A 22,582-nucleotide genomic window follows, 5' to 3' on the forward strand; every position below is an offset into this window, starting at 1 on the left:
TGTGTGTATGTTTCTGTGTAAACATGATGTGCATATGTGTATATATTTGGTATGAGTCTTTGTGTGTATATCTGGGGTGTGTCTATGTATATATATCTTGTGTGTGTGTGGATATAAATACTATTATATACCATTTTGCTTCACAAAAATAAGATCTCACTGTACTGGGTTTTTCCTTTTCTACATAGCATGCCATAAATGTTAAAGGTAACCTAGCAATCAACAGCCCTGAGGGCAAGAAAGCCAGGAAGCTCGATCAGCTCGGGACCCATGGTTCACTATGAATGGTCCTGGAAAAAATGTCGGGAACTGGGAGACCTGATTCATTTTCCCCAAGGAACAACATTGTAGGTGGGCTGCTAACGTTGAGCACAAACCGGGAGCTGATATATCAATAGTTCAACCCCTGCGTGCTCCCATGTGGAGCAGAGGCCCTAAGTGCAAGGAAAAGAAGGAAGCTCAAGTCCCAAATCTTGATCAGCTGAGCAGTATAGTGGTTCAGAGTATTTCCTTCAGAAACAGACTGCCTGGGTTCAAGTACTTACTAGCTGTATGATTTAATCTTTCTTTGCCTCTGTTTTTTCATCAGTAAAATGGAGATAATAATGGGGCCTCCCTAATAGGGGTGCAGTGAGGATTAAATGAGCTAATAAATGTAAATCATTCGAATGATGCCTGTTTCATAAATAGCATTCTGTAATTGATGTGATATCTAGGATTTGGGAAAATAGACAGAGGTATGAATGGAACAGAACCAGCCATGAGCTTATGTTTGCTGGGATTGAGTTATGGGCACATAGGGCTCTACTTTTAGTGTACGTTCACATTCTCTATAATAAAAATGCCTTGTAAAAAACACAAAACACTCTATAAATAGTAGCTGCTGTGATAGGAAATGCCAAACAGAAATGTATATTCACTTTGGTCACAATTGTGTAACAATGAAAAAAACAAGGTATACAAAGCAGCTGTTAGACAAACATACAGATGTCATCTATTCTTGCTATGTGGTGTGACCTGAGAGGCTTTTTCAAGGTGTTGATTCTCCTGCCCCCCCTCCAGCCCCTAAAATCTGTCTTTCAGGCAGCCTCATGGATGCCTGAAACGTTACCATGAAAGCCTCAGCTTAAGTTTTTATAATCTAGTCAAAAAGGTGGGGGTAGGGTGGGGAGAAGGGTGAGAGGGAACAGAAATAAATAGCTAAAGCAAAGCTGCTGTCACTGTCCTCATAAAACACTCTTACATGTTTTCTTCAGAGATAAGATTTTGATGAAAAGAGCCAGAATATAAGGAGGCAAAAGAGACGCGGGGAGGCAGGAAGGAAGGGGGACCCAGACGGGGAAGCAGACCTCTCTCTCCAAACAGGTTTTGTGTCAACCCTGAAGGAAGCCCAAGAAATTGCTGTAGGTAAGAGGAAAAGAGCCTTTTTAGTCTTGCTACTCAAAATGTGGTCTCTAGACCTGCAGCTCCAGTACTACCTGGAAGCTTGTAGGATACACAGAAACTCAGCCTCACCCTAGACCTACTAAACCAGACTCTCTATTTTGACAAGGTCCCAGGTAATTTTCATGCACATGAAATTGTGAGAATTTTACTGCCTAACCCAAGACCTAGATATACTGGCCCTTAGCAAATGTCTGGATAGAAAGCTTTTCTGAACAGATGGAGGATAATAGTGCCAGCTTTGCTTTTATTCAGCAAGCTTGCATTCATTTTGCATCCACAGGATGTATAGAATTGTGTGATGCTGTGGTTCTTTGGTTCTCAGTCCTTGGTATAAGTTAGAATCACCTGGTCTACTATTAACAACAGTTGTATAGGTCCCATCCTCGGAAATTCTGATTCAATTGCTCTGGGAGGGACTCAGTCTAAGATGGGAGCAGCTGACTTTGTTTTTTTTGCAAAACATTTTGTACCAAGTAATAGGACTCCTGGTGAGGATCCATGGATGAGCCTACCATTGCTGAAGACAAAGGCAGTGAAGATGCCAGGAGTCAATGCCATAGAGTAAGAGAACATTTATCCCAACCTTGTATAGTCTTTTTCCTTTTGCAGATGCCCCAGAATCTATGAATCTCTTGCTGGTTAGTGTGGGTGGTTGAAGGGAAAGGAGGCTTGATGTATCTGTGATGGATTTTATAAAGTTTGACCTTTCTCCAAATAGATTAGCCTGTTGCCTGAGTCATGACCTTTTTGGGGATATGTCTCCTCTAGTCTCTTTTTCTCCTCGTCCTCTTTTCCCCAACACACACATGCAATGGGGGTCAAAAATTGTCATATAGAACCTGATAGCCTCAACTTCTGCCGAGTTTCCTTTCTTTGGTGTCCTTGACCTTAAGGAGCTTAAGCAGAGAAAGCTGCCAATCGGCCTTGAAGCTGGGCTTTACATGACAATTCATGAACCAACAACCAATGTGTAGATTCTCGTCAACGCCTTTCTGGTTGGGAATCACTTATTTCTGAAATAGCCCATCAGTAAGGAGGTGCCTATTAGCGTAATTGGTCAGTTGCATCCCTCAGCCTCCACTACCATAAAATTTAATACAGTAATTGTGTCCTCTGCCTCTCTGTCTTTAACTCAGCTTAATTAAAATTATGGCCCATTGCAAGGTAAGGGCAATGGAAAGGTGAGACTTGGGCCATGGCCTGTCTGTGCACTGTTTTTTCATTAAAAACCTGCAACAAAAATTAAATGTCTTCACAATAACTCAGAATTTGTCAAGGCAATTCAGGTGTTTCAATTCCCTTTCCTTTGTCTTCATGAGTTTCATTCAGGGATAAGAGAAATAGGAAAAAGAAGGATTTGTGAATCACCAAAGCTAAATCTAAGTGAAGAAGTGAATTAATACATGAAAAGCGCAGCTTGTGTTGAAGGAAAGGTTGTAGGTGAAATTAGCTCTGACTTTCCAAATGTTTCGATCAGTGTGAGCATTTAAAATTTCTAAGGGCAGGAAATGCCTGTGCTGAGGTGGTGCCACAGAAGGGAGAGGCGTCATTAAACTCCAGGCTGCCTGTCAGAGATGCTCCAGTCTCCTAACTTGCGACATATCTGTGGAGTTTTTGCAGGAGAGCAGGCTGTCACGTTCAGGAAGAGACAGCACCCTCAAACTAACTCCTCCTCCCTTTGATGCCTGTAGAGTTTGGCCATTAAAATCTGCCTTGGGCTAAAACTCAGCAGGTAAGTTTCCAGTCCAGGAACAGCTTTGACAAAATTTTAATAAAATTAGAACCAGTCTGGCATTGAGGGATTTGAGTCAGAGATAAGTTGATCTATATATGTAGATCGACATGAGTGTGGCCAGACTCACTGTGGAATGCCACATAGCAGTAACTCTTGGCCTGCTGGCATTCAGCACACAACTACTAGTGTCCTGGATCCATGAATTTTCTTAGACCTTGTTAAGGCATTTAAAAGGCCCTTAGCTTAAAAAAACAAAACAAACAAACAAAAAACAACAACCTCTGTTTGGGCAAAGTTCATTCATTTCAGTATTGTTCTGTACTAGCTGGATCAAGAAGATGAAAGCTTTAAGAACAAAATTATCTCAAGTCATTTGAGGCATGTGGTTAAGTTTTGTTGTAAATCGATAGAATAATTTCATTGCTCAAAAATGCAGAAGTATTTTCTTTGGAAAAATTAATTTTGTAATATTTAGCTTTTCTATAGGATTCTTGACCCTTGAAGCAAAGAAGATTGGCTTACTTCTGGATAGGGCAGCACACATTCCTCTACATTTATTGTAAGAGATATAGTAATGGTGCGTTTCACTCAAAAACAGAAAAAAAAATCAGAGAACTTCAAAATATGTATTCAATCCATTCCATTCCTTTTGCCACTCTCTTTCCACATGTCTACACCACACAAGGGAACTGCAAGTCACAGTCCTGTTCCTTGCATTTGTTAGAAACTAGCTACTCGTAGTGACAGAATCTTGCCATCACTCTGACTTCTGTCCCACATACTCAATATGTTAGCAACACTTTACAGAAAAAAACTAAAGTTATTAAATAGAAAAGTAACCACTTCACATACACAATAAGGACCCTCTAAGTAATTTTTTCAAGTATGCCTTATAGATGTATTATGCCAGCAGACATTGAAAGATCCCCACTAAAATGCCTCATCTGTATCCTGTTCTCCTTGGTCCAGTTGCTCATTTCATGAAAGTCAAAGAGAAGATTATGTTCTAAGAATGCTATGTAAATTATCTAAAATTAGTGCGAGACTATTTTCACTCTGCCCACCCCTACTCTACTGATGCTAAAAAAAAGAAGAAGAAGAAGAAGAAGAAGAAGAAGAAGAAGAAGAAGAAGAAGATGAAGAAGGAAAAAAAAAAGAAAAAATACAAATCAGAGACTATAAATGGTCCAGCTCCCATGGATGTCTGTAGCCTAATACCAATGGAGAAAATATATTTCCTAAATACTCATCTTTTCATAAGTAGAACCACTCTCAACCACCATTTGATCCCTTGGGGATTCAAACTGGCAATAATAACATTAAAATTGAATTTTGTTGTTGTTTTTCTTTTGTTTTTAACACACACACACACACACACACACACACACACAAACCCAACTCTATTTTGACGGTTTAATCTATGTTTTCTTGCTGCACTAGCAGATTGATTTTGTGTATTTATGTGCTTTTTCCCCATTTTTCCTTATATCATAGTTATAGGCAGTGTGTTTAACTTCCTCATGAATTCCAATGCCAGAGCTATATAGCAGCAAAGGCTTCCAGGACAAATTCTCCTAAAAGCACATCCTCACTCTCTAAGTCAGCTCTTCTCCTTAAAAGTATAACACTCTTAAGTGTTGCTAGCAGAAAATTTATGTTTAACATTTCCTTGGGTTTCACATCCAGGAGATCCTTTTGCATGAATGCCGTAATTACTTTGGGCCAAGGTCAGAAAATCTTTATTGTGAGCATTTTGAGAATGTTTCATTTCTTGGATGTATTTTCAGAGCTGACTAGTTGTTCTGCCTTCACAAAAGCCTTGGTTGGGTGGGGTTTTTTTTTTCCCCGTTGTATTTTGGACCAGAACCCTCAAGATCTCATGTGCCCATTAGTCCCTGGCTAGAGCCAAAGATCATATGACTTCCCAGAGAGCCACATATGGAGAAAACAAAACAAAATCGCAGGACTATATAGCAGGAGAAAGAAGACGGACATTCCACTTTTAGAGCAGCTTAAACTAGACTGTATTCCCATGATGCAGGAAGAATCCCTTCCACAGTGTGCACATGTTTGAAAGGCTATGGCAGTGGGTATTTTGCCATCAATATGCTCAGCTCATGTCAAGTAGTAGGTAATGTGTGATCCCTGATCGTACACCACCTTCAATCTAATTGAAGGAATAAGCTATTGACACCTAAAATGACTAGTAAATTTCTGGCAAACAGGTGCTAAAATATTTTTTTCTCAAAAATGTTTCAGTTCATAATGGTTTTTATGTAGCTATCTATCATAAACATGGCATCCCTAATAATAGCCCTTGTTTCCAATTTTAATTCAAGATGTCTAAACATCACTAATTTCTCATTAACCTTCCAGTCAGTGAGATTCTGTTAGAGGTTGATGGAATGATTTTCTTTTAAAGATAGAATGGTGAGACCCCAAAAGATACTAGCAGCTGTCAGTATACCATGTTCTAGTTATTTTGACCTAGAGATGACTATTATGACTCAATAAATCTATTATTGGAATCAAAACTTTTTAAGTGACTTACTGTTGTAACTGAACAAACCCCACAAATCCAAAAGTCATGTGGCCACAGTATCACATGAGGTGGTGAAATGTCAGCCACAGACATCCACCCAAAAACACTTAGTGTTCACTTGCACAATCAAAACAAACTTGTTAAGCACTGCACTATGCCAAGCAAAGTACAGAGATGAATGAAAACAAATGGTTAAGTAATATACTAAGGAACAAGTCAATATAATACAGCACGATAATTTCTATTAGCAAAATAATCTGAAAGTATTATAGGAACAATTATAGGAGAAAAAACTCTTTCTAAAGGAATTGGGAAAGGCATCACAGAGAAGGTAACTTTTGACATGGGTCTTAAAGGATGACTAGGAATCATGAGTATAGAATGAATAGCAGGCACAGCATATATACTTATATATGCATATGTCACAACTACATTTACCATTTTGAACAAAATGAACTTACAAAGCTTGAGACACACATTTCCAAGAGAGTGGCTTAGCATAATTGGAGAAAGGGGCATGGGGGAGGCACAGGACCCATGGCTAGAAAAAGATAATTGCAGGATTGTGAAGATTACATATTTTGGAGATATGTATATATCCTGTAAAAGAGTGAGGAAGAAAACTATTGAATGCTTTAAACAGAAGAATAATGTGATTAATAAGTAAAGGATCTATAGGAGAGATATGAGGTGGGCAAGCAAAGCCACTAATACAGTAGCCAGAGAAAGACATAAAGAGAACCTAAACTATTTATATATTTGTTTTCATTGTTTTCACTAAGAGAAAAGTGAAGTTAACATCCAAAGATACATAAATATAAGGGGCATAAAATAAATGTGGAGCCAATGAAAAATGAAAAACAAAGACCAGATGCCTCCGTTTAGGGTGGAGCCATAAATCAAGAGTTAAACATAAATATATTTGTTACTGATTGCTTAAGGGAAGTACAACTCACTCTTCCCAGTATTGACATGAGACAGGAACATCTCACAGAGCAAAAGGAGGTCTTTGTGAAGTCATGAGTAACACCCTTGATAATCTTTTTTCAGCTAGCTCTCTGCAGATCTGGTTTGATACAGGGTTAGATTTCATCTTCAAGCCATCCTTCCCTCCCTTTTCTGGGCTGAACTCTTAATAAAAACTGGATATCCAAAGTTGGAAAGGACAACTAACAAGAGTCTCAAATTACCCTATGTTCCCACTAATCACAGGTTTTTTAGTAGATGGTCAAGTTGAAGAAATTACTGATATCTCTTCTAAAGGTTGAGGATGGGTCTTCATAAGAATGGAGAAAACATAATAGAAAACCATTATCTAGTGGAAGTGAGACAAGGGAGGGTATAAAGGTAAGAGAGGTCCTAAACAGAGGCAGATGTAACGAGGATGGAGAAAAGAAAGATATTTAAGAAAGATTTCCAAGGCACAAATTAATAGAGCTATTCACCAACTGGATATGAAAAATGGGGGTAAAAGAAAGTAGAGTTGCTTTCAAAGTCCTTTGCTTGGACACTGGATGAATGGTGGTAACAAAAGAAATAAAATAGGAAAGAATAGGTAGAATTTCTGTATAACATGAACAGGAACATGATTAAATCCAGTTTTGATAAAGTAATATTTGAAGTAAGGTGTTCTGGAAGCAAGTAGGTCTAGTGAGCAGTCTGAAATGAAATGATGAACTTATAGATTGCTGCCCTTTTGGAAGCAAGTAGAGACCTAGTAATATATGAAATCATCTTGGGTAAATCTAGAGATTAAAAGGGAGTGGGGGAAAATAGGGCAAGAGGAATAAGGGGTGTATAATAGAGAAGAAAGAGTGAGGGTTAGGCAGATGACAAGGAGCTATGAAAAGGGTCAAGAAAATAATTCAGAAGTTGAGGACTTCTACTAGGGAAGGGTGGTATTACAGAAGCCCATGGAGGAAGAGGAGTGGGAAATCACCAATTGAGCCATCCCTACAAAGGTTTCAAGGGGGATAAGAATTTTTAAAAATGCCACAGGGTCATCAGTAAAGTTAGTTGTAACAGTTTCCGTGGAAATCATCTAGAGATCAACTCTATAGGCCTGATATATGGTAGAATGCAAAGAGTAAAGAAAGTATGTATGGGCTACTCATATAATAAATCTGACAGTGAAGTGAGGAATGAGGATAAGGCAGTAACCTAAAGAAGGGGAAAACTCAAACAAACCATTTTGGTTGACAGAGGTTATCAAAATAAAGTTACTCACAAATAAGTCCGTAAAATTCCCTCTTAAATTTAACTGTCTAGTATTTCTATCTTCACACACAAAAAAGTAGTGTTATGAGTAAGGGAAGCAGCAAGTTTCAAAAACAACAAACAAACAAACAAACAAACAAACAAACAAAGCTAACGTGCTGGCTTTAAGGAAGAGGGATGTATTTGTATTACGTGACAAGAATTCCAGAGGTAATCGTTAGGGCTGGGGCATAATGGAATCAAGAGCCCAGACTCTTACTATCTTTCTGTTCTGCAATCATGGTTACAAGATAATTGTTGCACCTTGGGGCTGCCCATCCATTTTGCAGAAAGGAAAATAAAAAACAAGAGCAAGGAGTAAAAGGGAAATGACTACTGAGTCTGTCTCTTTTTCTCAGGAAAGGAAAAACTTTCTCAGAAACCTCACTCAATTACTTCTGCTTTTATTTCATTGGCCAGAATAGTGTCACATTGCCACCACCAGCTAGAAGTTGACTAGGCAAAAGGGAGTTATGGATAAAAGACTCACAAAGATTGTCTGTCACCCTAGTGAATGATGAAAAAAGTAGGTGAACAGCCAAAATTAAAACAGAAAAATACATGAAATCTGCCTGAAAAAAAAGACAGGATAATTATTTGCTTCCTACATCTACCTACTCAACAAAGAGAGCTCTCAGAGATAGAGTTGAGGAAAGTTTGTGTTAAAAAGACCATTGTCATTGTCTTAACCCTGGCAATGGAAGACCACTATCCCAGACCCCAGCTTTGAATCATAAACAATTAGATAGTGCCTCATACTTTTCTTCTTGTTGCAGACATCTAAAATCCCATGGTTGGGGTACCTGGGTTGCCCAGTTGGTTAAGAGGCAGACTTCAGCTCAGGTCATGATCTCACAGTTCATGGGTTCGAGCTCTGCATCAGGCTCTGTGCTGACAGCTCAGAGCCTGAAGCCCACTTTGGATTCTGTCTCTCCCTCTCGCTCTGCCCCTCCTCTGCTTACAGTCTCTTTCTGTCTCTCAATAAATTAATAAAAACATTAAAAATTTTTTTAAATAAAACAAATTTAAAAAAAAACCATGGTTGCCACCATTCCTATTTCACAAAGATTTGATTCCAAGACTTACTATCATTGTCAACATCACTACTTACTTAATTCTTTGTGATTTAAATATCCAAGTAGATGATCTTTCCAAGAGGCTGGACTCTTGGTTCCTTAACCTCTATCCCTTTGATGATCTTACTGTCCACCATAACTCAGCGTCTCTTTCTCAAAGCCATACTTTAACCTAGTCCTTACCAAAAGTCACATCACTCCCATAATCCCTATTCTAACAATCCTGTTCTCTGTCCCCCACCTCCTATCTTTCCAGCTCTCTCCCTCTAGGGCCTTGGCTCTGAAAATTGTTCTATGACACTAGAATCTACAATCTATTGAGTTCTACCACCTTTTTACTGTCCACACCACCCTCACAGCCTCGTTCTTTTACTTAAATTCCATAGCTAATCAGTTATTCCCTTGGGTCTGCTCTCAGTTTTCTTGCTGTGTCCTCCCCTTCAAGTTAATTGACAAAATCCAATCTTGCTTGATTTTCTCTACCTACTTCAGGTCTATACCCAAAAAGTTGAATATGACATAAGAAAAATGTAACATTTTGAATAGATTCATTTGAAATGCTTACTTAGGGGTGCCTGGGTGGCTCAGTCGGTTGAGTGTCCGGCTTCAGCTCAGGTCATGATCTCATGGTTTGTAGATTTGAGCCCTGCATCAGGCTCTGTGCTGACAGCTAGCTCAGAGCCTCTACCTGTCTTCAGATTCTGTGTCTCCTTCTCTCTCTAACCCTCCTCTGCTCACGCTTGCTCAGGCACGCGCTCTCTCGCTCTCTCTCTCTCTCTCTCACTCCAGAATAAATTTTTAAAAACATTAAGAAAAAAGTTTGAAATGCTTAACCACTAATAGCAAGAGGGTCCTGAATGCTGCTTGGCACTCTACTGCCAGCATTTTGCTGTTCCATTCACTTTTCCACCGCTCTAGACAACCATTCAACACCTTTCCTCTCTTTTCATATCTCCAATCTCTTCTCCCTATCCATTTCCATTTTTAGTTGATTACCATCTTATTTCTCATAAAGAAAGTGATGGGAATCAAAAGAGAAATTTCACATTTCACTGCCACTTCTCCCATAATACTCTGCTCTTTTTATCTGCCTTCCCGCTTGTTACTATGAGTGAACTTAACAGGTCATGTTTAAGGTTAATCCCTCTGTTCTCCCTCTAGTTGTTACCAATCTTATCTACTCCAAGACATTGCTTTAATGATGGCCTCTATCTCACATGAGTAATCTGTGTGACCTCCTTTTTAAAATCATTTCTATCAGTGTTCAAATATGCTGAAATTTCTCCCATCTAAAGAAAAAAATGTTGGATCCTCATACCCCCTCCAGCTATCACCTAAATTTTCTGTTTCTCTTTAAAGGAAATATTGGACAGGAGTTTCCTCTTCCCATTGTTCTTATTTTTCCTTATTCTTTTATTCTTCCTTTTCTTATTCTTTCTTTAACCTATTATTCCAATAGGACTTTCATTCCAGTCATTTGGCTAAAACTCTCTTCTAGGTCACCACTGACTTCCAAGTTGCTAAAGCCATGGTCAACTCAGGCCTCATATTGCTTGCTTTATCAGCAGCATGTAACAGATAATCACTGGTCTTTGATGACATTTTCTTCCCTTGAGTTCAGGGACATCGAATCTTCCTAATTTCCTCCTAAATCTGGCTGCTCTCCCAGGCTGATTCCTTTCCTCTTCGCAAATTCTAAACCGTAGGTCACCCCAGGTAACAGCCATCAAAACTCATTTCTTTTCCATGTGTACTACTTCGCAAGATTAAAAAACAAAATTCTTGGGGTAACTGGGTGGCTCAGTCGGTTGAGTGTCTGGCTTCGGCTCAGGTCCTGAGGTTCGGGGTTTATGGGTTCGAGCCCCACGTCAGGCTCTGTGCTGGACAGCTTGCTCAGAACATAGAGCCTGTCTTCAGATTGTGTGTGTGTCTCTCTCTCTGACCTTCCTCTGTTCAAGCCGTCTCTCTCTCAAAGATAAATACAACATTAAAAAAAAATTTTTTTTAAATATCTCATCTGGTCAAACAGATTTAATTCCAGGTATAATCTGATGATTCCTGACTTTGCATTTCCAGCCTGGACTGTCCCCCACACTTCTAGACTTATACCTCTAGTTGCCTATATGACATTTCCACTTGGATATGTAATAGGCATTTCAAACATAAGATGCCCAAAAACTAAATCTAATCTTCCCCATCCCTCCTCCCCGGCTCCCCTGCATGCTTCCCTATCTCAGAAGAAAGCAACATCATCCTTCTAGTTGCTCAGGATTAAAATCTCACAGTCACCTTTGACTGTTTCCTTCTAAGCTCATATCCAATCCATCAGCAAATCCTGTTGGCTCTACCTTTAAAACCTCTCTAGGATTTGGCCCCTCCCCACTACCTCCACTGTTACTACTCTGGTTCAAGCTGCCATCATGTCTTGCCTGAATCACTGTCAGGGCTTCCTAACTTATCTCCCGCCACCACCCTTGTCCATCTTTAGTCTACACTGAACATGGCAGCCAAAGTGATTGCTCATATTATCTCTCAGAGAAAAGGCTGAAGTCCTGCAGTAGCATCTGGAATTCTTTACCTTCTTGTGGTGTGAATCTCTTTGGCAGACAGTTGAAGTCTATAGATTCCTTCTCAAAATAACATTTTTAAGTGCATAAAAGACATGGGGTTAAAAAAGAAAACAACCATATTGAAACACAGTAAACAAAAATTAAGTCCAAAAATGTGATATGTGTATACATGAGTTTCTTAATTACCTTAAAGAACAATATCTAGTAGACCCTAAGAACAAGCTTTTGCTCTGGACAATCTGGCCCCTGATACCTCTCTGACCTCAGTTCCTACCACTCCCTCCCGTCATTGGGCTCAAGCCACTTTGGCCATTTTGCTTGTCCATCAAGCATGCTTAGAACAAATTAGAACAGAGACTTGGCATTTTCTGTTCCCCAAACGTCACCCTGCCAGTAATGCCTTCCCTGGCCACTAGGTTTTAAATGGCAACTCTCCTCATATACACATACCTTGGCACAACTTTTCCTGCTATACTTTCTTCGTAATATTTATCACCACCTAAAAAACAGGGCAGATAAACAGATACATAATGCCCTGGTTAATATTTTTTGTCTTTTTACACACACACACACACACACACACACACACACACACACACACACATAATAATATAATTTCCTTTAGGGCAGGGATTTGTATCAGTTTTGTTTATTGCTGTATTTATAGCACCTGGCATATTATTGGTACTTAATAAATATTTGTTGAAAGGACAGATAAATAAGGTGGATTTCTGCCTCCCAGATGAGTGTCTCTGAGGGCTGCCTCTTTCTGAGCCAAAGAAGCCTTTCTCAGGGAAGTGATTGCCGACTTTGCCCAGGATTTTGTAACATCAAAATATCCATTGTCATAAAGTCCCCCAAATGAGATTGGTTACTTTGAAAGCCACACCCTGGCTGCATAGGCACTAGACTGAGTCCTTGACTTGGGTGTCTGACTACTTGGCCACTTTCCTTGGTGCTAAAGGAGAATGGCCTGGCCATGGCCATTTTTTCTCATGTCAGGGTCTTTTAAATAAAGTTCCACTCCAGAGACCCAATATGAAAGGAGAGGAAAGAAAACTCAGTGATAGATAATAGTCTACAAGAGACTGTCAGAATCTTCACAAAAGAATAAAATAAGGCTCAGGGTACTATCGATGAACGCAATCATGAAAGAGCACACCATTTTCTTAACCAGGGCACCATCCAATCTATGTACAGTGGCACAACATATCTCTCCTCCAAAGATGCCAATTTCAAACTATGACTATTGATCTCTATCTAACCCTGAAAATTAATGATACCAAAGAGAAAAAGTGACATTGAATCGTTGGAGAATTTCAGACAATAAAAATAAAACTAAAGGGGTTGTGGCAAGTTCTAGACTTAATAAGTAAGTGTGAGCATTACAGTTTTTAATCTGTTGTGTTTGGCATGACATATAGAATTAGAAAAAATGGGCTTTGTTTGTTTTAGTTTAGTGGGTCTTTTGTTTTACTTTGAACGACTTCCATGTGAAGCTCTATGGAGGCACCCTGTTTTTCAATGTATCTTTTAGTGATTACAGGGTAAGGGGGCCAGAAATGAAAAAAGAAAAAAAAGAATGAATCTCCATAGAGTACACTTTACTCTCCAAGAAGCATATGCCAGCATGATGGAGGTGTAGATCACCGGGAAAAGAGGTAACATCTACCAGACAGTATTAGGAATATCCAGGAATACAGTATCGTTTAGGGAGAGATGCCTTCTTCTTTTCTTTCTGTAGGCCCAGTTTCCTGCAAGACTGCAAGTTTCTCTTTTGCTAGGTCTTCTGCTTCTACAAGATTTCCTTTGGTATTCATTTAATTTAATCCAACACAGTGGCATCATAGGATTTACTCCAGATCCTACAGTTTTCTATGAATATCTTTAAAACTTTAGGTCAGAGGCATATCTTATACAGGGACATATATGACATTAAGTGGGAAATATTCCTTGAGACTCCTTGCTCCCCCAGGTTACATGACTAGCCCGTTGGCCCCTCACCCACTGGTAAGGAGAAGTTATAGAAGTTACTGAAGACAGAGGTCCCAGGGTCAATCCTCACCAAGGTGTGAACAAGCCACAACTTGTTTGGCAGCTCTTGTGCCTGAAAAAGAAGAGCACTTTAGGAAGGAGAGAGGATTAAAGGAGGACCTTTGGGGAGCTTCCAGAACTCCATCCTTCCCCCACTAGCACACTGTGTAGTGGGATGGGAAGCTACAATTTCTGGACATTTCTCCACTGTATTTTAGATGGTTTTCAAAGTACAGGGACTGGAACCAGTTATTCATCTGCAGTTTCCTGGGTGCCAGTATCTGCCAACCTGCCATGGCAAGGTAGCATAATGAGTGAGAGTTGGCACAGATCACCTTTGCACTGTTCATAGAGGCAAGGTAGATGTGGAGGGTGTTCCTAAGGTTCCCATTGATCTAGACCAGGCTGGGCCTTGGGAAAAAGAAAAATGTGTAAGGGCCAAAGACCATGAAGCACCCATCCAGTGGACGCTAGAGCTACAGAGGACACCCCACACTACCAGCGATGCCACCTACAATCTCTTGCTAATCCTCCTATTTGCTGATTCTGGACAAAACCCAGATGACCTGGGAACCTGGACAACATAACCTGTAGGATCAGCCCCTTGTGATAACAAAGGGTAGCAGAGGAAGGATGACAAATGAGCTCAAGAGTAAAATGCCTGAGACTGGCACAGGGTGGCAGAGTAGCAGAGGCCAGAGAGTCACACCCCAAAGACTTCCACTGTTGGAAGGAAGAACGTGGTGGGACCCCTGGAGACTGCTCTCCAATGATGAAGGCAAAGAAGCAGTACTATCCAACTGTGCCTTGACATATTCTGGCTAGAGAGTGCATCCAACATGCCCCATGAGAAAGCAGACCAGGTACTATCCAGGCCAAAAGAGCCACCTATCGGGATGGCTGGCATCACCAGCACCTGACAGCAGACCAGCAAGAAACTAGTGGCTGGGCTCTGCTGGGAAGTACTTGATTCCATCCCAGCTTATCAATTTTCTTTCCACTAATGTACCTTCACCTGCAGGAGATCTTCCTCCCCTCCCTGCAATGGAGGTGTACAGGCAAGCTCAAGGTCCCAGGGGAGAAAAGAAAAATCTTTGAGAAACAGACAGAAACCATGAAATTGATGTTTTAAGTGAGACAGTGGCTAAGTGTCACAGCACCTGATTTGGACTGAATATTCATTTGAAATGATACTATTCTAAACCATAAGTGACTTAAGGATCCAACCTAATTTCACAATCGGGATGAAATTGAGTATCCTCACCCAAGACGGAATGGAAACTTGTCAAAGAAATGTAAGTGCTCCCACAAAGAAAACTAAGCATTTGTTTGCATACAGCTGGGAGGTGACTATTCAGTAATTCCCAGTACACCAAATGCACAGGACACACTTAAACCACAAGGGAAAAGCAGCTGGAGAAGATGGATTTCCATCTCTGTAGATGTTAGCAGGCACAGCCAGAAAGCAGTATGTGCAGCATGATGGGCAAGAACTGCCCTCCTTTTTCCTGTGATCAATCCAGGAAGATCTCATGGAGCAAATAGACCCTTGGATTTTTTTTGTAATTAGGGTTAATGACACAGAAGAGTTGGGGAATGGAAATTCTGGGCAAATAATGCTCCTTACAGAAAGTTCAAATACAGCGGTGAGAGTGAATGGGTCAGAGGTGTGTGTTTATTAACCTCTTGTCTCTTAGCTGCAATCCACTCTTCCATGCTTTGCTTTGTAATGCTGGGGCTGGGAATTCGGCAAACCTATTTCACTTTTGCCTGCCGATCCTTTTAGTTGCTCCTCAGGGCAAAATAAAGAGACTGGAGTGGAAGGGAAAAGGCACTTGCTCATTCCTGTTTTGGTTTTTGTTTATATTGTTTCTATTCCATGGCCTTTATCTTGCTAGTATCTATTGGTCCCAGTTCCCAGAGTTTTTCCAGGACTACTAGACCTTCCTCAGAGTTCCCCGCACCAGTTGACCATGGTCCCTCCTCAGTGGCCTAGGCCTTAGCTCTCTGTGTATCCCCTTCTTCATGATTCTGGATTTCTAATCACCCCAACCTCTTCCCTCTGTTCTCTTAGCTATTTTCTGCAGCCAAAACTTCTGGAATGCCTCGGTATTCCCTTTTGTATATTTTCAGTCCTCCAACACCTGTTTCCCTACTCCTTATTAAATTCTATTTAAACGAGGAAAGATGTACTGTGCTTGCTTTAACTGGATGACAAAAATCTGTACACCAAAGTTCAAAATATATTATGAAAGTTTCTATAGCAGGTTACAGTTGGACAGAGGATCATAGATTTGTGTATCAAGTATGCTTGTTGGGTGACCTTTAGGCAAAAGTCATGTTATCTATAAATAGCTCAAGATTTGAACCTGTTGGGTGGAATTCTCCCATACTGAACACACGGAAACAAGTGGAAGTGCTCAGGGTCTTGATCTGTCATTAACATGGTCATCAACCCCAGACAGAACATGAAGGATCTCCTGCCAATTATAAGAAATGCCTTAGAAATGACCTGGAAGAGAAGACAGCCCAGCAGTGATGCTATTGCATGCTTGAGAGGATTTAGAGCATAGAAGTGGCCTGCTGGATCAAGCACCACGGAGACCAGAAAGACTCACAGAGAAGAATTTCCACGTGGGTTTAGGAGCAAGAGGATCTTCAGTGATCTTAGTAAATGTGGTCTCTGTGGAGCGGGGGTGGCAGAGGCTGGTGTGGACAGACTCCAGTAGTGAGTCAGGGCAGCTTTTTGATGCATCATTTCATTAGTGCTTGGGAGTAGCTGCTAGGTGGAGAGCCACGTGGTGTCTGCTAATGCTGACCTCTAGTACTCTTGTCGGCACTGATTGCAGTTTGCGCACAACCTGGAGCATGAACTGAATCTGATAAGAGGCCTGGGAAATCACATTCTCCTTTATTCAAAACTTACTGTTAAGTAGACTACAAAGCATTTTTCCCTCCACTCCCCGTGGCCCAAATCCAGCTGATGCTCCAGAATTGTTTAGTACTATTCTCCCCTTTCCTACTATAGAAACTATAAAAATGCATCCTAACACCACAGAGAGATTTTCTTATCCCTGTTGCTCAATTAGGGAAGGGAGCTGGATTTTCTCAGTCATGTGTAATTTCACAGAGGCTGGGCAAGGCCTGGGGCTCTAGGATTTAATGGGGAGGTATGAGGGGACTTGAATCCTATTCGGGCCCAGAAATTTACTTAAACTCTTTGACCTACAGTTTCTCCATCTGGATTGTAATAGAGATGATATTTTCCTCAGAGGGCTGCTGTGGGAAATAATTAAACAAGCGTCTAGAACTGAGTCTGGCATAGAGAAGGTCTTTGGTCAATGGGAGTCTTTTTAAGTGTTTTCAGGAAGGAGCCTATTTAAAATCATTAGATTGCCTAGCTATATCTCTCAAAATTTCTTCAGAGAAAATAAATATTTAAACTCTGTTTCATATGCTCTGGGAAGATTTGCAAGTAACTAGATCTTATTTTTCAAGAAAAACTTCTGATTATGTATTAGTTCATTCTCCGTCACCCCCTCACAACAGGATCATGGCTATGGCTGCTCTCCATAGATTTCTGGATTTAGAAGAATTTAGGAATTTGGGGAGTTAACTGAAAGAAATGAGGGAAAAACTTCAAGGTAGAGGCCCCACTCCCTCTGCCACCCTTGGGGACTACATTTAAAAATGCCTACATTGAAGAGGTGTGAAAGACACGTGCAATTTTCCTTTCCAGCAACTACTCCCCTCTCCTTCTGCAAAGGCTCTGATTTGTTGGGATTGTTTACGGTGTTTGTTTGTGGTGATCCATCCTCCCTGGCTCAGTCCCACAGGCTGTGAGATTCCACCCATACCTTATGTTTATGCCAGTGCCCTCTACTGTCACAGAGATTCATTCAGGAGTGTGCATGTGACCTAGACTGGTCCAATATGGTGAATTTCAAGGATCTGACAAAAAACCCTCAGACAGCCTATTGTTCTCTGATGGCTCTGGACTTGTGATGGGATAAACCTGGAGTTTCTGGGGGTATGATGTGGAATCTGCGAATAAATCTGACACAGGAAAAGGAAGGATCAAAAAGAGAGAAACTTCAACTCCAAATCAAGTCAAAGCCAAATCAGCATCTTAGTTTTCAATGGCCAGAGACAGTAAATTATTCACTGTGCTTAAGCCAGGTCAAGCCTGAATTTTTGTCACTAGAAAAATTTGTCACTGATACTAGAGGCAACCTGAGAGTATTTGAATTAGTACTCATCAGGAGAGATAAAATCCTGATTCTTCCAGAGCTGCTACAGAATTTATGATTGATTGCTTTGTCTCAGACACACAGCCCATATACCTGCCAAAGGAAATCTTCCATTGGTTGCTTCCAACAGAGAAATGGTAAAGAAAGAAAAAATTTAAGTAAAAACAATTCATATAAATTCATATTAATGTGAATTAGTCCCTACAGACTAAACTCCCATGATCATTTTGCAGATAAATTCTGATAACAACAATATCCTCAATAATGAAAATAACAAATAAAGGCTTCTATCAATAATATTCCAGGGTCTATCAGAGCCCACGCACTTTCAGTAAGATGCCTCTATGAAGAATAGAACCTTCTCCCTGTTCCTGCCTTGAGTAAAGCCTCTTCCTTATGAGTCTCCAGATTTCTGAGGGCACCCAGTGATACCACTCTGTAACCTAAAAAGGGTTTCCTTGGTGGCAGTCCAGATGCTAACAGCCTAGAACAGTAAGTGAGTTATAATTTGTATAATTTGAAATGTTGCTGTAATTACAATACAACGAAAAAGCCAGAGTCTTTAATTGTTTCCACTTTAATATAGACTTCGAGCTTGTGGACTAGAAGCTAAGAAACTCAGCCAGCAGCAGTCTCAAAATCTGACATCTTTGGCTAATTGTCATCCTCATTTTTGCCCTGAGGGCCAACAGGTAAATTGTCTCCTGATGCAGAGCAGTCTCTGGCAGATTCCAGATAGGTTCCGTGTGAAGCAGCATCAAACTGCTCCTTTTCTCCAGCACGGTGTATGTAACAGCCACTCCAGGGAGAGAGAGACCGATGCTGGTCAGAGGCAGGAGTTTAAATGATGTTGATGGGGTCCGTCCTGCAAACCTAGCCATCCTCAGGAATGTATCTTCCCATCACACCACCTGGGAAGGTGCTTGGTCATGACATGATAGAAGAATCTTTCACTCTTTCTCTTTCTTCCATTCCTTGTCCTTCCTTCCTTTCCTTCCTTCCTTCCCTCTTTCCTTCTTTCTTTCCATTTATCTCTCTTTCTCTTCTTTGTTTCTTATTATTTTCTTTTAGTTTCATTTCATTCACTTTCCTTCCTTCCTTCCTTCCATCCGTTCTTTTCTTTCTTTCTCTTTCTTTCTTTCTTTCTTTCTTTCTTTCTTTCTTTCTTTCTTTTTCTTTCTTTCTCTCTGTCTCTCTTTTTCTCCTTCCCACCTCTGAAGGGTTTGGAAAAGTTCCTAAAGGAATTCTGACAGATAATAAGTAGAATTCTTAGATTGCTACTAATAACTTCCACCACTGATTTTCTTTTTCTTGTATCAGTTAGGGTTTTTCAGTTGTAACCAACAGACACTGATTCTGGATAACAAGCAAAACAGATTTTACTGTAAGGATATGAGACAGCTCACAACTGAAGAGAAAAAAACTAAAGAATTAAGCATGGAAAAATCTGAGAACAAGAACAAGTCTGGAATCTAGGTAGTAACTATGAACATTCTTTTCAGGGCTCTGCAACAACCATTTTCCTCCATTGCAATAACTGGTCTAAAGAGTCAGATTCCTGGGTAAAAGAATTCCATGGGCCTAGTGTGGCTCAACTGCCTAGGGCTCTAATCACAGGGTCCCTTGATTGACAACTCCACCAAGACTGCTCTCAAGCCCAAAGGGTGATCATCTGAGTGAACAAAAAAAAAAACCCAGCAGATGTCACATATAATGACTTTGGTCATGCTGCCTCCGCTACCTGAATGCCCTTCCCCACTGCAGACTCTAATCCAGCTCAGACATCACCTCTACCAGGAAGTCTGCAGTGACGCAAACATGACTTCAACCAGCTGTTGAGTTAGACATCCCAGTCTCCTGGGTTCCCTTCTTTTACTGCTCTTAAAACATTGAAGTATAATTCTTTGAATATCTGGCTTCCTTGAGAAAAGAAACAATTTAATATTTTATCTTCTATCCTTAGCACTTAACATATAGAGGGCACTCAACAGATGTGTCTTGGATGATTAGTTGAAAGGAAAAATGGGCCAGGGATGAATCTTATACTTTACAGAATCTGAACTATTTTGACTTTAAGTTATAGCTGTATTTTATATAGACAGAAGGATTCAACCATAATGTATCAATCCAATAACTATCATCTTCAAAGCAGTATCAATACAAAACTTTTAAAGGATTTGTTGCTTCTTTTGGACCTGAGAATATAAATAACTGTTTGTTTTGTACTCAATAGCTAGAAAGCAGACATTAGGTAAACACACCATGTGAAATAAATTAAATCAGAACAATTCACCTCAAATAGATGCTGACAACTCAGTTTGCCTTCCCAGTGAAGGTCTAATTCATCGCACATCAATTATACCTTCTCATTCAAAGTCATCAGAAAATGCCCACAAATTTATAAAGAATTTGCCATGTGGGTGCTTCTTGGTTAGGAGGGGGCAGGTCTGCAGGACCTGGTTGGTTCCATGTACTGTGGACTTAAAGCATGTTGAAAAAACTGGTGAGTGAGTTGGATCCCCCTCTAGCCTCTCTCTGGCTGTCCCATGCAAGATAAGCATGTTTTCAACTGTCTTCTCAAACACTGGGTGAATACCTACCCCAGTAAGGCTGGGAAATCCTGGGTATAGCCTTAATCTCCTAGGTCAAGTCTGCTTTTCCTCAAGAGTGTACCTTTGTGCAAACAGAAAAAGGTGCTGCCTATTACCTGGTCAGATTATAAAGACTCTGCCTCAGGCACCTGAATTAGCATAAGGTGCCTATTCTGGTTGGACATGGCCATGCAAGGGTGCAGTCTTGTATCAGGTACCTCTCTTGGGGAGCAGAGCAAGGACTGTGTTTCAGAACCCCTTGGCCAGCACCTTCGTATGGTGAAGGGACTGCACACCTACACATGGCATCCCTGCCCTGCATGAGACCTTTCTCCAAAGAAGAGAACATAAGGTAGACTCAAACCAAGTATTACAAATCCAGGAAGTATCATAGGGAATAAATAGACTCCCATTACACAATGTCTTATCAGAGAAATAACTGGCACAAATATAACGAAGGCTAGTCTCAGTATCAAGAAAGGGAACCATTTTTTTTAAATTTTAAAATGCCAAACATATGGAAAAGCACAAACATCTTTCAACAACCAAGATTTAATAACAGTATTTTATTATATTCAAATCTTATTCATTCTTATTCAAATCTTATTGGAGCCCTCCCCCACCAAACCTCTACTATTCTCTTCTCTTTCTCCCATCTCCAAACTGTCTTCCAGTTGATATTTGTTCTGTCCATGCTCATTTCTGATACTTTCTATGTACTTTTACACAAACAACATATACGTGTTTAAAAAAAACACATGTGAATTAGGGGTGCCCAGGAGGCTCCAACTCTTGATTTTTGGCTCAGGTCATGATCTCAGTGGTTCATGAATTCAAGCCCTGCATTGGGCTCTGTGCTGACACTGCAGAGCCTGCTTGGGATTCTCTCTCTCCCTCCTTCTCTGCCCCTCCACTGCTTGCTCGCTCTCTTTCAAAATACATAAACTTTAAATAAATAAATAAATATATCATTTAGATGTACATATGTAATAAACACATATAAGCTACATATAATTTATGTAACATATAAGAAACATGATATAATGTAACATATAATAAATATATAATGTGAATGATACAACATTTGGTGTTTGTATCTGAAAGGTATCATATAATTCAGATCCTTCTATAGTTTGCTATTTGTATGTCAATATTCTCTTTCAGAGATTGATTGATCTATATTGGTACATGTAATTGTATCTCATTCATTTTAACTGCTGTATAAGATTGCATTATATGATTAATTCACAACTTACTTACCTATCCTGTTATGGATGGGCCTTAATTCATCTCAACTTTTTGACTTTACAATGATGCAAAGATAATTCTTTGTATACATGTGCAAGAGATTTTCTAGGATATATACTTACAAGTAGAATTTCTGGGTCTTAGGTTATACACTTCTAATATGCTCTCCAGAGTAGTGTTGCCAACTCACACTCTAACCAGCAATATGTGAGATGTGTCTCCCCACAGCCTCATCAAAATTGGTTTTGTCAGATACTTTCATTTTGGCCAGCCTCAGGGGTGTAAAATAGTATCACACTATGGTTTTAATTTGAATTTTCCTTGTTATTAATGACATTAAGTTTCATTTTCTGTGAGGGTCCAGTTCATATTATTTGTCCACTTTTCTTAGATTATCTTTTCTTATTGTGTCATAGGAATTTTTTAAAATAAGTTTTTATGGGGTGCCCGGGTGGCTCAGTTAGTTAAGTGTCCAACTTTGGCTCAGGTCATAATCTTGCAGTCTGTGAGTTTGAGCCCTACAATGGGCTCTGTGCTGACAACTCAGAGCCTGGAGGCTGCTTCGGAATCCCCTCCCCTGCTCATGCTCTGTCTCAAAAATAAATTAATTTAAACATTTTTTAATGAAATAAATTTTTATTAAGAATTCTTGGTTGGTTACAGTTATAAAAGTTATAAAATTTCCTTCTCATACGTACCTCTTAATTCCATGAGGAGTTTACTTGTGTCTAAAGTGTGAGGTAGGGATTCCCTTTTCCCACCAATTATCCCAACACTTGAAGAGTAATTCTTCCCCTCTCTGTAGGTTTGTATTGCCATCTCTGTTGTGAACCA

At 40.0% G+C, this 22,582-nt stretch overlaps 1 long non-coding RNA gene across 2 annotated transcripts in view; it reads right to left on the reverse strand.

Annotated features, from left to right (window-relative positions):
* LOC115285451 overlaps window positions 1-22,582 on the reverse strand; it is a 117,240-nt gene that overhangs the window by 31,449 nt on the left and 63,209 nt on the right. For both annotated transcript variants that reach the window (XR_003905532.1, XR_003905531.1), the window contains exon 4: window positions 12,076-12,124. This is a non-coding gene — a long non-coding RNA (uncharacterized LOC115285451). The remainder of the gene's footprint in view (window positions 1-12,075; window positions 12,125-22,582) is intronic.

The sequence above is a fragment of the Suricata suricatta genome, chromosome 2 (genome assembly GCF_006229205.1).
Source record: "Suricata suricatta isolate VVHF042 chromosome 2, meerkat_22Aug2017_6uvM2_HiC, whole genome shotgun sequence".
Lineage (NCBI taxonomy): Eukaryota > Metazoa > Chordata > Mammalia > Carnivora > Herpestidae > Suricata > Suricata suricatta.